Source organism: Tachyglossus aculeatus, chromosome 5 (assembly GCF_015852505.1).
Source record: "Tachyglossus aculeatus isolate mTacAcu1 chromosome 5, mTacAcu1.pri, whole genome shotgun sequence".
Classification (NCBI taxonomy): Eukaryota; Metazoa; Chordata; class Mammalia; order Monotremata; family Tachyglossidae; genus Tachyglossus; species Tachyglossus aculeatus.
This window is the reverse complement of record NC_052070.1, coordinates 92,840,762-92,854,327: the sequence shown is the minus strand read 5'-3', so window position 1 is coordinate 92,854,327 and position 13,566 is coordinate 92,840,762. Positions and strand designations below refer to the sequence as shown.

The following is a 13,566-nucleotide window of genomic DNA, read 5'->3' as shown; positions in this document are numbered from 1 at the left end:
CCTCTAGAATGTAAGTTCATTGAGGGCAGGGACTGTGTCTGTTTATTGTTGTATTGTACTCTCCCAAGCACGTAATACAGTGCTCTGCACACAGTAAGCACTCAGTAAATATGATTGAATGAATGAATGAATGGAAGGAGGAAATGATCAACTAATGTTCTATCAAACAATGATTAGGGTATTGAGAAAATGTGATGGGAGCTGGCAGGCAAAGAGTTAACCAAATATGTCCTGGGAACATGGAAAATATTCAGATAAGAGGTCTTACTTAAATGAGAAGCCCAATTAAAGTTAAGGCCCATAACAAAGACAATGTACCATTTTTAGGATAGACAAGATTTGATTTGCTACGATTGTACTGTACGAACTTTGTTGTATAATAATACAGTACATAGGCCTCCCCTGGAGAAGCACAAAAGAACAGGATTAATTATCTCTAGCCAGAAGGATGGGCATAGTTAACACCTTTCTGGGTGGGCTGAAATTAATGACCCCTCCCCTTCAAATCCTTTTATAAATGAATACACAACCCAGTAGTTGGTATTCAGATCACAAGAGAGGGTGTTTAACCAAAGCATTTGTTGAGAGGGTTTGATGTGGGATTTTTTTTTCAGATTTACAATCAGTTTATTAAGCAGGATAACTGGGACCTGTCTGATATAGTCTAGATATTTCTCCCCTAAATTTAGCCACATGGTTATCCTGAAATGAATTTTTTGTTCTTCTTTTCCCTGCATGCTCTCCAGTTGTGCTAACGTGCTATGGAAAAGAAAAAGTGTGATTTCAGGGCAAATCCATAGTCTTGCAAAACATGTGATAGCATCTTTAAATGTTGTATTTAAACAGCTCTGTATAGGCATTCATATGGGAAAAGGCCCCAGATGCTCAGAACTGGAGAACATTTCTGCAGACCAATACTCTGATCCTAAAGTATCCTCTCCTTGCAACTAGTTGAATCTCTTCTATGGGAAAATTGTGAGTCCTGTAGGTCTGCCAAGAGTCTATAGGCTATTATTTCACAGGACAACCAGGGAATTGCTTTGAACTTCAACAGGCTCACTTTTAGGCCTGGTCCATACCCAAAGGAAAGTGGACAGTTGACCATTGAACAATTATCTTTTTTTAATGGTATTTGTTAAGCACTTACTGCGTGTCAGACACTATACTAGGCACTGATTATTATTATCTGGCTTATCAGTATGATTGTGGATAGTTTCGTTATATTTTTCTGTCCTCAAGATGGACTTTTAGTTTCTATTTCCCTGTCTGAATTCACTAGATAAATATTTTACTTTGGCTAGGTAGACAAAAGTGGCCATAGCTTTCAAAGTTCAAATTGTGATGAGAGATGGACCTCTCTTGAGTCAGAGCCAATAACTGAGCATTTGGAGAAAGGAATGGAAGGAAGAGAAAAAGTTCAACAGGGAGACAGAACCAGAGAGGTCAAGCTAGAAAGATGTGATACAGAGAAGAAGAAAGTGACAGAGAAAATGAGACACAGACACAGGCCAGAGAAGCACACATCCATACCCACCCAGATAAACAAAAACAATCACACACACCCATTTACACATATGCACACTCACACATACACACATTCACACTCAGTCTCTCACATACTCAACCCTACTGAATTTTTTGACACATTTTAAATGGTATTTGTTAAGCACTTACAAATATAAGTGTAAAATTTACTGTTCTAAGCACTGGGGTAGGTAGAGATAAAAGACAGTAGCAATGAAGCAGCCACCACTTCCAGAGTTCCTGTCATGGTCATCCATCTTTGTTTTTATTGGAGCCTCAGGGTCTTTTGTGGCATCAGTGTTTAGCTTCTTCTATCATTGCTGGCTAACTCTGGGCTGGGTTCCTTGGAATTTTTGCCACTGCCATGATTGAAAACAATATTGTTTCCAGTGCTCTGGCTTTAGCTGGGTGGGGTAACATTTGTGATGATCCCACTTGGGACAGTCCAGATGCTCATGTTATGAATAGACATGGATTTATAATCCTTCATTGTTTTAATGAATTTTTTAATAAATATATTACTAAATATTTAAAGTCTCTTGAAGGCTATAATGGGGTCCCAGTGGGGCATATGAAGTCTTTGTATGAATGAAATTAGCTTTTATCTGTGCATTCTCTGGAACTGTTTTACTCCCACCTGAAAACTAAAAAAAAACCCTATAAACTAGAACATTGCTATTTAATAGTTTTGGATGGAAATTCAGCATTCATTCCCAGCTGGGATGTAACCTATGTGAAACTAAGGTGATCTTTCAGTGAAACAAAACAATAGGAGTTGCTTGAGTAATGTGGATGATGTCTAACAATTCCATAATAGAAAGGGATTTTGAAGAGGGATATTAAAAAAGGAACAGCAGTCAGTATGGAAAATTGAAAGGGGGTTGCTCCCTGGGGTAGAAATCTACCTAGTAAATTTTGTGGAGAGGAGCACAGGAGGAAAGGCCAGTGAGATGAGACAGAAAATGTGCCATAGAGAAGGAGGTAAAAATGCACATTGAAAATGTTTTTATTGTATTTGTCAAAACCTGTGCATCCTCCTGGATGTTGTGCTGTACATTATGCTTATCACTTTTGTAATCAGTAATTAATTTGTACATGTGAGCCAATAGGGAACATCCCATTCCTTCCTTCTGACTCTTCCTCCCCCATTTACTTCCAAAGGAAAAAAATTATTTTCATGTTTGGAAGTGCTTTTCACTTTCCAATAGGTCAGTAAACCAGTTCCATCCAATTGGCATACCATGTTTCCTTTCAACAAATTAAGCTACATTTGCTCCTCTGTGACTTTGTAGGAGGAGCTTCTTTATTTTTAACCACATCAGAAAGCCATCCTTCTCCACTTTGTCCCAATGTCTTCCTTATTCTCCACCTGAAGAACGTAGGAGAGAGTGCCAGCAGTCCACTCCTGCTCCAGGATGAATGATCTTCAGTATTGGAAGTGTATGATCTCAATGCAGTGGATGTGATTTCTCTTCTTAAATTGCTATAAAATGGTGTAGCATGTGAAATGGCAAAGTATTTGAGGTTAAAATCCATTAATGAATGACCACTTCTAATCTCTCTCCATTGCCTGGTCCAAGAAGGAAGCATCCTTACACTTGAGAGGGAAAACATTGCTTCAGAATATTTTAAATATTTGGGGCATAAATACATGCCAATCATAATTAGTTCATGGTTATATTAGTTCACTTCAAACTAGCTCTCTTCCTCCTTTCAAAGCCCTACTGAGAGCTCACCTCCTCCAGGAGGCCTTCCCTGACTGAGCCCCCCCTTTTTTCCTCTCCTCCCCCTTCCCCTCCTCACTTGTATATATTTGTACATATTTATTACTCTATTTCATTTGTACATATTTTTATATTCATTTTATTAATTATGTGTATATAGCAATAATTCTGTTTATTCTGATGGTATTGACACCTATCTACTTGTTTTGGTTTTTTTGTCTGTCTCCCCTGCTTCTAGACTGTGAGCCCATTGTTGGGTAGGGACCTTCTCTATATGTTGCCGATTTGTACTTCCCAAGCGCTTAATACAGTGCTCTGCACACAGTAAGTGCTCAATAAATACAATTGAATGAATGAATGAATATGATTATTGTCAAATTTTGCTTCTTTTTAGAAATAGTTTTCAAAACATTGTATAATAATAATAATAATAATGGTATTTGTGAAGCACTTACTATGTGTCAGGCACTGTACTAAGTGCTGGAGTAGAGACAAGTTGATTAGGTTGGACAGAGTCCCTATCCCATAAGGGGCACACAGTCTTAGTTCCCATTTTACAGATGAGGTAACTGAGGTACAGGGAAGTAAAGTGAAGCCCAGCGTTCTGTATTTGGGAGTATAAAAGAAGCAAGTAGTAATAGTGACAGTATTTATTAAGGCCTTTCATGAGCAGTGGGAGAGAATACATAGGACTAAGCAGTGGGAGAGAATACATAGGTGGGAATTAGTTATGGTCCTTGCCCACTGGAGGATCACAGCTAAGAGTATAAGTGGGGAGAAGGGAATGGAAAGACATCAGGATTGAAAACACATTAAAAAACATCACAGACAAATGAAAAAATAAAAACAAAATCTGCTCTGACTTGCAGAGCAGAATTTCAGGTTCCTCAGGAATCAGAGTTTAGGACCTACATGTAGCTACAGCAACCACTACAGCAGCAGTCTTCCTGGGGTTTTGTGGAGGCCTCATACTGTGAGTGCTTTCTTCTTTCCTGTGGGGTATTGGAAGGCAGGAAGGGATGGGGTCTCCTCGGTGACATGGAGGAGAGCTGGTGCCAATTCCCAGGGAGGCAGTGTGGTAAAGTACATAGTTCCTGGCCCTCAAAGGACTTCCAATCTTAGAATATCTCAAGATGTAAGAATCTTACAAGGGGCTTACAATCTGTGTATTCTTAAGGCTGCAGAATACTCTTTATCTCAATTTTCCTCAAGGTTCGTTCTCTCGTAGTTTGCAGGAATAATAATAATGATACTGATGATGGTATTTGTTAAGTCACCAAGGGACTGAGTGTAGATTGAGAACAGAAGGGGACCAAGCACTGAACCTTGGGGAACCCCCATAGTAAGGGGATGGGTGAGGGAAAAGGAGCCTGCAAAAGAAACTGAGAATGAACGACCGGAGAGATAAGAGGAGAACCAGGAGAAGACGGAGTCTGTGAAACCAAGGTCAGATAGCGTGTTGAGGAGAAGGGGATGGTCCACAATGTCGAAGGCAGCTGAGAGGTCAAGGAGGATTAGGACAGAGTATGAGCCGTTGGATTTGGCAAGCAGGAGGTCATTGGTGACCTTTGAGTGGGCAGTTTCCGTGGAATGTAGGGGACGGAAGCCAGACTGGAGGGGGTCGAGGAGAGAGTTGTTGTTGAGGAATTCGAGGCAGGGTGTGTAGACAACTCGTTCAAGGAGTTTGGAAAGGAATGGTAGGAGGGATATGGGGCGATCGGCTTCAACTATCATCTCTACACTGATGACACCCTGATCTACATCTCTGCCCCTGCTCTCTCCCCCACTCTCCAGGCTCGCATCTCCTCCTGCCTTCAGGACATCTCCATCTGTATGTCTGCCCGCCACCTAAAACTCAACATGTCCAAGACTGAACTCCTCGTCTTCCCTCCCAAACCCTGCCCTCCCCCCGACTTTCCCATCTCTGTTAACGGCACTACCATCCTTCCCGTCTCACAAGCCCGCAAACTTAGTGTCATCCTCGACTCCGCTCTCTCATCCACCCCTCACATCCAAACCGTCACCAAAACCTGCCGATCTCGGCTCCGCAACATTGCCAAGATTCGCACTTTCCTCTCCATCCAAACCGCTACCCTGCTCGTTCAAGCTCTCATCCTATCCCATCTGGACTACTGCATCAGCCTCCTCTCTGATCTCCCATACTCGTGTCTCTCCCCTCTTCAATCCATACTTCATGCTGCTGCCTGGATTGTCTTTGTCCAGAAATGCTCTGGGCATGTTACTCCCCTCCTCAAAAATCTCCAGTGGCTACCAGTCAATCTGCGCTTCAGGCAGAAACTCCTCACCCACGGCTTCAAGGCTGTCCATCACCTCGCCCCCTCCTACCTCACCTCCCTTCTCTCCTTCTACAGCCCACCCCGCACCCTCTGCTCCTCTGCCGCTAATCTCCTCACCGTGCCTCATTCTTGCCTGTCCCGCCATCGACCCCCGGCCCACGTCACCCCCCGGGCCTGGAATGCCCTCCCTCTGCCCATCTGCCAAGCTAGCTGTCTTCCTCCCTTCAAGGCCCTACTGAGAGCTCACCTCCTCCAGGAGGCCTTCCAAGACTGAACCCCTTCCTTCCTCTCTCCCTTGCCCCCCTCTCCAACCCCCCATCTTACCTCCTTCCCTTCCCCACAGCACCTGTATATATGTATATATGTTTGTACATATTTATTACTCTATTTATTTTACTTGTACATATCTATTCTATTTATTTTATTTTGTTAGTGTATTTGGTTTTGTTCTCTGTCTCCCCCTTCTAGACTGTGAGCCCACTGTTGGGTAGGGACTGTCTCTATATGTTGCCAACTTGTACTTCCCAAGTGCTTAGTACAGTGCTCTGCACACAGTAAGCGCTCAATAAATATGATTGATTGATTGATTGATTAAGTGCTTACTATGTGCCAAGCACTATTCTAAGCCCTGGGGTAGATACAAGATAAGCAGGTTCTCTTAATAATAATCAGAATGATAATTATGGTATTGGTGAAGTGCCTGCTATGTGTCCAGTGCTGTTCTAAGTGCTTGGGTAGATGCAAGGTAATCAGGCTGTCCCACGTGGGGCTCAGTCTTCAGTCCCAAAAGAGATCTTCCATACAAACAGGTTTCTCTCTCGCTCTCTCTCTCTCTCTCTCTCTCTCTCTCTCTCTCTCTCTCTCTCTCTCTCCCTCTCTCTCTCTCTCTCCCTCTCTCTCTCTCTCCCTCTCTCTCTCTCTCTCTCTCTTTCCCTCCCTCTCTCTCTCCTCCTTTTTCTCTCACCTCTCACTTTGAGCTCAGTTCTAGGTCCTCTACTCTTCGGGCTTTACACCCTCTCTTAAGAAGCTCATCCATTAGCATGACTTTGGCTAACATCTATGCCGATACTTTGGGCAAGTCACTTCACTTCTCTGGGCCTCAATTCCTCATCTGTAAAATGGGTATTAAGTCTGTGAGCCCCACGTGGGACAACCTGATTACCTTGTATCTACCTCAGTGCTTAGAACAGTGCTTGGTACATAGTAAGTGCTTAACAAATATTGTCATTATTATTATTATTATTATGAACTGCTGGCATCGTAAAGTCAGCATTGTCAAAAACCAAACTCCTCAATTTTCCCCCTAACCCCACTTCAACATTCTTGACTTTCCCATTTCAATCTATAACCCCACCATCTTCCCTGTCTCAGAAGCCGACATCTTGGTGTCCTCCTTGAATCTACAGCTGATGTACAGTTCAACTTTCACATCCAGCCCCTGCACAATATCTTTATGATCCTCCCCTTCCTCTCCCTCAAAACTGCTATCATCCTGGTAGAAGCACTGATCTTTCTATGGCCAGACTATTGCATTGCCCTCTTCACTGATCTCCTGGCTTCTAACCTCCCCTGCCCTCCAATCTGTACTAAAGATCATCTTCCTGAAGCATCAACCCATCTCTCTTCTTAAAATCCTCCACTGAATCCCATACAACTTGTGAGAATGGGATTTCTGTGTTTACATTTGCATGATTCAAAAACATGCCTACTTTAATTTATTCCCTTTTTCAATGTATTTGTTAAGTGGTTACTATGTGCCAAACACTGGTCTAAGTGCTGGGGTAGATACAAGATAATCAGGTTAGACACAGCCCCTGTCCCACATGGGACTCAGTCTTAATCTCCATTTTACAGATAAATTGACTTAGACACAAAGAAGCAAAATTATTTTCCCAAGGTCACACAACAGGCAAGTGGATCAAGATTAGAATCCAGGTCCTTCTGACTCCTAGGCCCATGTTCTCTCCACTAGGCCAAACTTCTCTCTAATTATCCTCCATAATTCCTCTTTTGTTGTTCTCCTTTCTGTAGCATTGAAATGTGTTGTGAGGTAATGACTTATGGAGAAGCAATCAAGCAATCATCAGTAGTATTTATTGAATGCCTACTATGTGCAGAGCAGCATGGCCTTGTGGGCCTTTTCACATAAATTTGTGTCTTTTCACATAAAAGAAAACAACTGGTAATTGGCATCAAAGTTCTTCACTGTTTGTTCCTACCTTACCTATCTACTCTCTTGATTCACTATTCCCCAACTCACTGCCTTTGTTCCCCACAAGCCAATCATAGAGCTCTATCTCATTCTCAGATCTCCCACTTCCATTCCCTCACTCACACTGTTCCCCTGGCTTGGAACTCCCTTCCTCTCCACATCATACTGACTACATCTCTCCCACATTAATAATAATAATAATGGCATTTGTTAAGCACTTACTATGTGCAAAGCACTGTTATAAACACTGGGGGGGACACAAGGTGATCAGATTGTCCCATGTGGGGCTCACAGTCTTCATCTCCATTTTACAGATGAGGTAACTGAGGCACAGAGAAGTTAAGTTGCTTGCCCAAGGTCACACAGCTGATAAGTGGCTGAGGTGGGATTCGAACTCATGACCACTGACTCCCAAGCCCAAGCTCTTTCCACTGAGCCAAGCTGCTTCCCATTTAAATCCCTCATTCAAATCCCTCCTTATATTGTACCTCCTCCATCAAACTTTTCTCAATTTATTTCCTATTACTCTGAACCTTATCATCACTTTAGCCAACTATATCAATTATGACATTATTTATACCTTCCTTAACCCAAACATATACATCTCAATTTATATATGTTTGATCTCTTTGTGCTTAATAAATGCCATTATTATTATTATTATTATTGTACACATGTTTATGTTTATTTCCTTTGGAATGAAAGTTCTTTGTGGGCAGGGACTATGTTGCTTCATTATCCTGTTCTGTGGGATAATTGCTCTGCACTAAGTGGTCACTCAATAAATGCTCTTGCTACTACAACTACTCATCATCATCATCATCATCAATCGTATTTATTGAGCGTTTACTGTGTGCAGAGCACTGTACTAAGCGCTTGGGAAGTACAAATTGGCAACATATAGAGACAGTCCCTACCCAACAGTGCTGCTACTCTTACTAATGCAAATGGATTTCTACAACGTTAGCCCTAATTCAGAAATAGTATTTTTTCCATTGCTACTGGTCTGCTGCGTTTCTAAGGCGTTTCACCTAACACTTCTATTTTCATTTTTTTTAAGTTCCCATCTCCTTTCCCATCATTTGAGTTGGAACTGTGTATTCTCTCTCAGCACTCACTATAGTGCTCTGCACTCAGTAAGCACTTAAAAACTACTATTACTATTACTAGTAGTTGGACTGTACTACAGCAGATTTCATATTCCAACCATTTACCAAATACCGGTGTTTGTCAGTATGCATTTCTATTTTAAGCCTATTTGAAAATGCGCAATGCTTTTGTAAGTTGTTCTCTTATCACTATAGCTAGACAAGTAGACTAGACAGATATAGAATTCCCAGGAATGCAAATCTTAATATGTGCAGCCCAAGTCATTCATAAAAGCACTCCTCAAAAGCTGAAATGCAAGTGGGGAAGCAGTGTGACCTAGTGGAATAAGCACAGGCCTAGGAATCAGAGGACCTGGGATCCTGGGTCTGCCATTTGTCTGCAGTGTGACCTTGGACAAGTTATTTAACTTATCTGTGCCTCAGTTAATTCATCTGTAAAATGGGGATTAAATCCTCCTCCCTCCAATTTAGGCTGTGAGCCCCATCAGGGACTGTGTCCAACCAGATTATCTTCCATCTTGGCCAGGGCTTAGCAAAGGGCCTGATACATAGTAGTAGGTGCTTAACAAATACCAAAAACAAACAAGAAAAAAAAAGCAGTACTCCAAAATGAGAATTCAAATCTACAACCAGATAAATGGATTTGTTTAATAGTGGATCATATTTAAATGAATGTGTGTGAAAGTTCTAATGATAAATTGACCCATATTAAGTAAACCCAGAATCAAACAGAACACCTTATTAGTAGTGCCTTGTTCAATGTACACGATTTTCTAACCCAGTATCACTTCCATCTCAAGCTGAACAAAAAGGCTTGGGCATCAAGTGAAGGAGATTGAATGGCATCCCTGCACATGCTACTTTGTTACCTAGCAGGAGTTCTTGGAAAATTTTCAATGTTTTTCTTTTCTTTTGTGAAAGAACATAAAGTGCTTCTTTTAAACCCAGCTCAGATTTCTTGCTTGCTTGTGTGGCTCTCAGAGGTGAATTAGTTAAGGCTGGCAAACTTTGGACTCCTGAGAATACAAAGCAAGGCAATTGATCAGCTTTTGGGGCTTGCAACACCTCTGGCTCAGAGAAATGTCCCTTGAAGGAGGGGGAGGTGAAGGAGAGATAGGTCAGAGCTCTACGAGGGCATGAAACCTTGGTTCATTTCAGCCAAACGGTCATCTTCTCTTTTCCTTAACCAGAATAAACAAGGGAAGTCATCTGGAGCATTGTGGAAAACTCCACTCAGCACTATACTGGACATTCTCTTTTCACTTCATTCATTCATTCATTCCTTTCACTTTTCTCTCAACTTTGTATTATCCTCCTTTTCCTGTGCCAGTTTTACCAGTGTTTCTCGACATCACATTAACTTCCCTCCCGGTACAATAATCGACTCCAATCTGCTATTATCACGGAAATAGAAGAGGTAAAGTGCCTGTAATAGGATCCAAATCAAATCACTTTCACTTCAGCTGGCTTTTGCTGTGAAGCCGAGGATTCCCCAGGGAGATTCAATACAGAGCAACACCTGCAGACACAGGCTGAGGACTGGAGATTATATAGAACAAGACAGGCTAGGTTTTCCAGTAGCATTTCCTTAGTTACAAGATGGCCACTGCAGGAATAATAGCTAGAGGCAGAGCCTGATGAAGTTGTGACTCATTGACAAAGCCAGGGTCCGACTTTCAACTGCTCTGACCCATCCTGAAGCAACATTTCAGTTGACAACTTGCCACGCAACGGAATAGACTTAAATTTCCTCTCCTGGAAGCATTTGCCTGAGATGTGGTTAGTTTTTTCAGGAAGCCCTGGTTGTGTTTAAGAACAGTCCAGCCCAAAGGGGAAAATATATATATATATATATATTACTTTCCCCTAGCAACTTGGAAGGGCCAAAGTAAATTGAATTGAATAAGGTTCAGATCTAAAAAAAAAAAAAAAACCCCAAAAACCCTTGAGAATCTTTCCTTTTGGCATAAAGGATATTACAAATATGAAAGGGTTACAGTAGGGCTGAAAATACCCAAATGAAAACTGCTTAAAGTGTAGGTTAAAGTTTATTAGTGCAGTGCTCCTGGTACATTAGAGTTGATTAGTTCATGCATTTTTTTCTGTTGTTTCTACTTGTGGGCCTGTCTAATCTTATAGTGACACTGTATTGTCTGTGATTGTAGCATATGAACACAGAGCTCTTCTATCAAGAGGAAAAGTGACACTGATTTGGCAAGAAGACTATAGATTTGATGTTTCCTTTTCAACATCAGAGTGAGGAGCTGTAAGAAGCACAGACTAATTGATAGCTTGGTAAGCAAGTAATCAAATAAGCAAAAAGAGCAATTATTTCTTAATTTTAAAAGCCTCCTGCAAATGATGCTATGCAAAAAAGCCAAGCCGACATTTCTCAGAAATCCTGACCAGTTTTCCCCTTGCAGTTTTTTTCCCTTCATGTGTTTAACACCTACTGGTTTTTCATCTTGCATTTGCTAAAGATGCATTTGAAATAGAATGTGAAGTCACTTCAACCCATGTGTGAATTTGAAAGGCAAAGGTAAGGATGGCATCAAGTGTCCCTGGTTCAAAGGGTTCTCCCAGGATGTTCCCAAGAAGGGGTTGCTTTCTATTAGTTTTACTCAAGATCATTTCTTAAACAAAAAAGGACTTAGTGTATAAATCCTACTGTCTCATGTATTGTACATTTACACAGGTAATGAACGTTATTGGGAGTTGGATCAATCAGTGGTGTTAATTGAGCACTTACTGTGTGTCTTCTAGACTGTGAGTCTATTGTTGGGTAGGGACCATCTCTATGTGTTGCCGACTTGTACTTCCCAAGCCCTTAGTACAGTGCTCTGCACACAGTAAGCACTCAATAAATATGATTGAATGAATGAAGAGTACTATACTAAGTGCTTGGAAAAATACATTACAATAGGGTTGAAAGATGACACAATCCTGGTCTATAAGGAGCTTATAGACTAGAGGGTAAGGAAGACATTAAATGAATTACAGAAAAGTGAAATGACAGAGGTAAAGATTTATACCTAAGTGCTGTGGGGCTGAGGGTGAATATCATGGGCTTTAGATTGCTGTGATCTCTGCACCCCAGGTCCGGCAGCGATGCAAATCCTAGGGAAGCCAACAGAAGCCAACAGAAGCCCCTGGAGCCAGATCTAGAGTAGTAGAGATTGTAACATTTGAAATGAATTGCTGCCAGTCTTCTCGGCAGCGGGGACACACAGACGTGATGTGAGGCATTAGTGGAAAGTTAAAGAGGAAATGTTTCCAGAAGAATATTTGATAGAAACTCAGGGGAGGGAGGCATTAGCACACTTCCCGAAATTCACCGAGTTTCCAATGCTACTTAAATTTAAAGAAAGTATCCCCAGAAAAAGACTGCCCTGGTGAACCTCAACATTTTGAATAGTCAAAATCTCTATGAACCAACACACAATTGTATTTCTCCTGGAGACAATTCCCCTTGCTTTCTTTGTCAACAGAGTCTAGTTTGCTTTTTTCAATACCAAGAGAATGTGCATTTGGGGATGCTAGATTACCAAAACTAAGTACCTTTATTACAATCAGTTAGATTTAGTTGCTAGTTGAATAGGTTCATCTTCTGATTAGGAGCAATTGTGATGATAATGTGGAGAATCACATACCATGTCATACAAAATGATTCAAATTTGCCCTTTAAAATGTATTTTTGAAGTGTTAACGTAGACTTTTAAAATGATCATTTATTTCCTAATTAAATTCAAACAGCACCTTACTTCTGAAGGGTCTGAAGTTCTGAACAAAGACTTTGAAAACATATAATATTCTTTATAACCTGAACTATTGGAAGGAACCAAAGGCTGGTGTAGAAGAGGAAAAATAAGTAAGGATAAAAATGAGGGTTTGGGAAAGAGATCATTTTAAAATTCTTTACAATGGCAGGAGAAAACGCTTAGAGAAAGTGTCAGAATGCATGGTCACAAATCTTGATCACTGATTTTGTATCCCCAGTATTATTGTAGGGATTACACAAAGGGATATTTCATGTGGGAACATAATAAATGTAGATGAGAACATGTTAAAGACAAATAATTTACCATTGGCCTTTAACCAGTACATATTTATTCACATCTTCAGTCAAATTTATTGAGCACTTACTGTGTGCAGAGCACTGTACTAAACAGTTACATACAATAGGCAATCTAGTTATCTTTTCTTTTTGCTTTTTTACATGGTGTTTCTTAAGCTCTTACTATGAGCCATGCACTGTACTAAGCATTGGGACAGATATGCAAGATAACCAGGTTGGGCACAGTCCCGGTCCCACATGGGGCTCACAGTCTTAATCTCCATTTTACAGGTGAGGTAATTGAAGCACAGAGAAGTTAAGTAACTTACCCAAGGTCACTCAACAGACAAGTGGCAGAGCCCAGTTTAGGCATGATACATTCTAAAGAGAGAGGATGTGTGATTTTTCCATAGGGTGTATAGTAGATTGTATATATTTTAAAGCAGTATATACATTTTTTCCTTTTCTGTGGACTTTAAAGGCTAAAGGCTTTCAAATTGTGATCCTTGGCATTCCTACGGAGCAATCAAGGGCCATCATCTCCTAGGTTTCCAGGTGTAGATGTGCCTCAGGTGTCAGTTCATCAGTTTCATTTATAGGAAGCTTCAGGTTTGAATGTGAGGAGAATAAAAATGTCCCTTAAGCC

The 13,566-nt window shown here is 41.0% G+C and overlaps 1 pseudogene; it reads right to left on the bottom strand.

Moving 5' to 3' along the window:
- LOC119928837 overlaps positions 1-13,566 on the bottom strand; it is a 76,214-nt pseudogene that overhangs the window by 44,917 nt on the left and 17,731 nt on the right.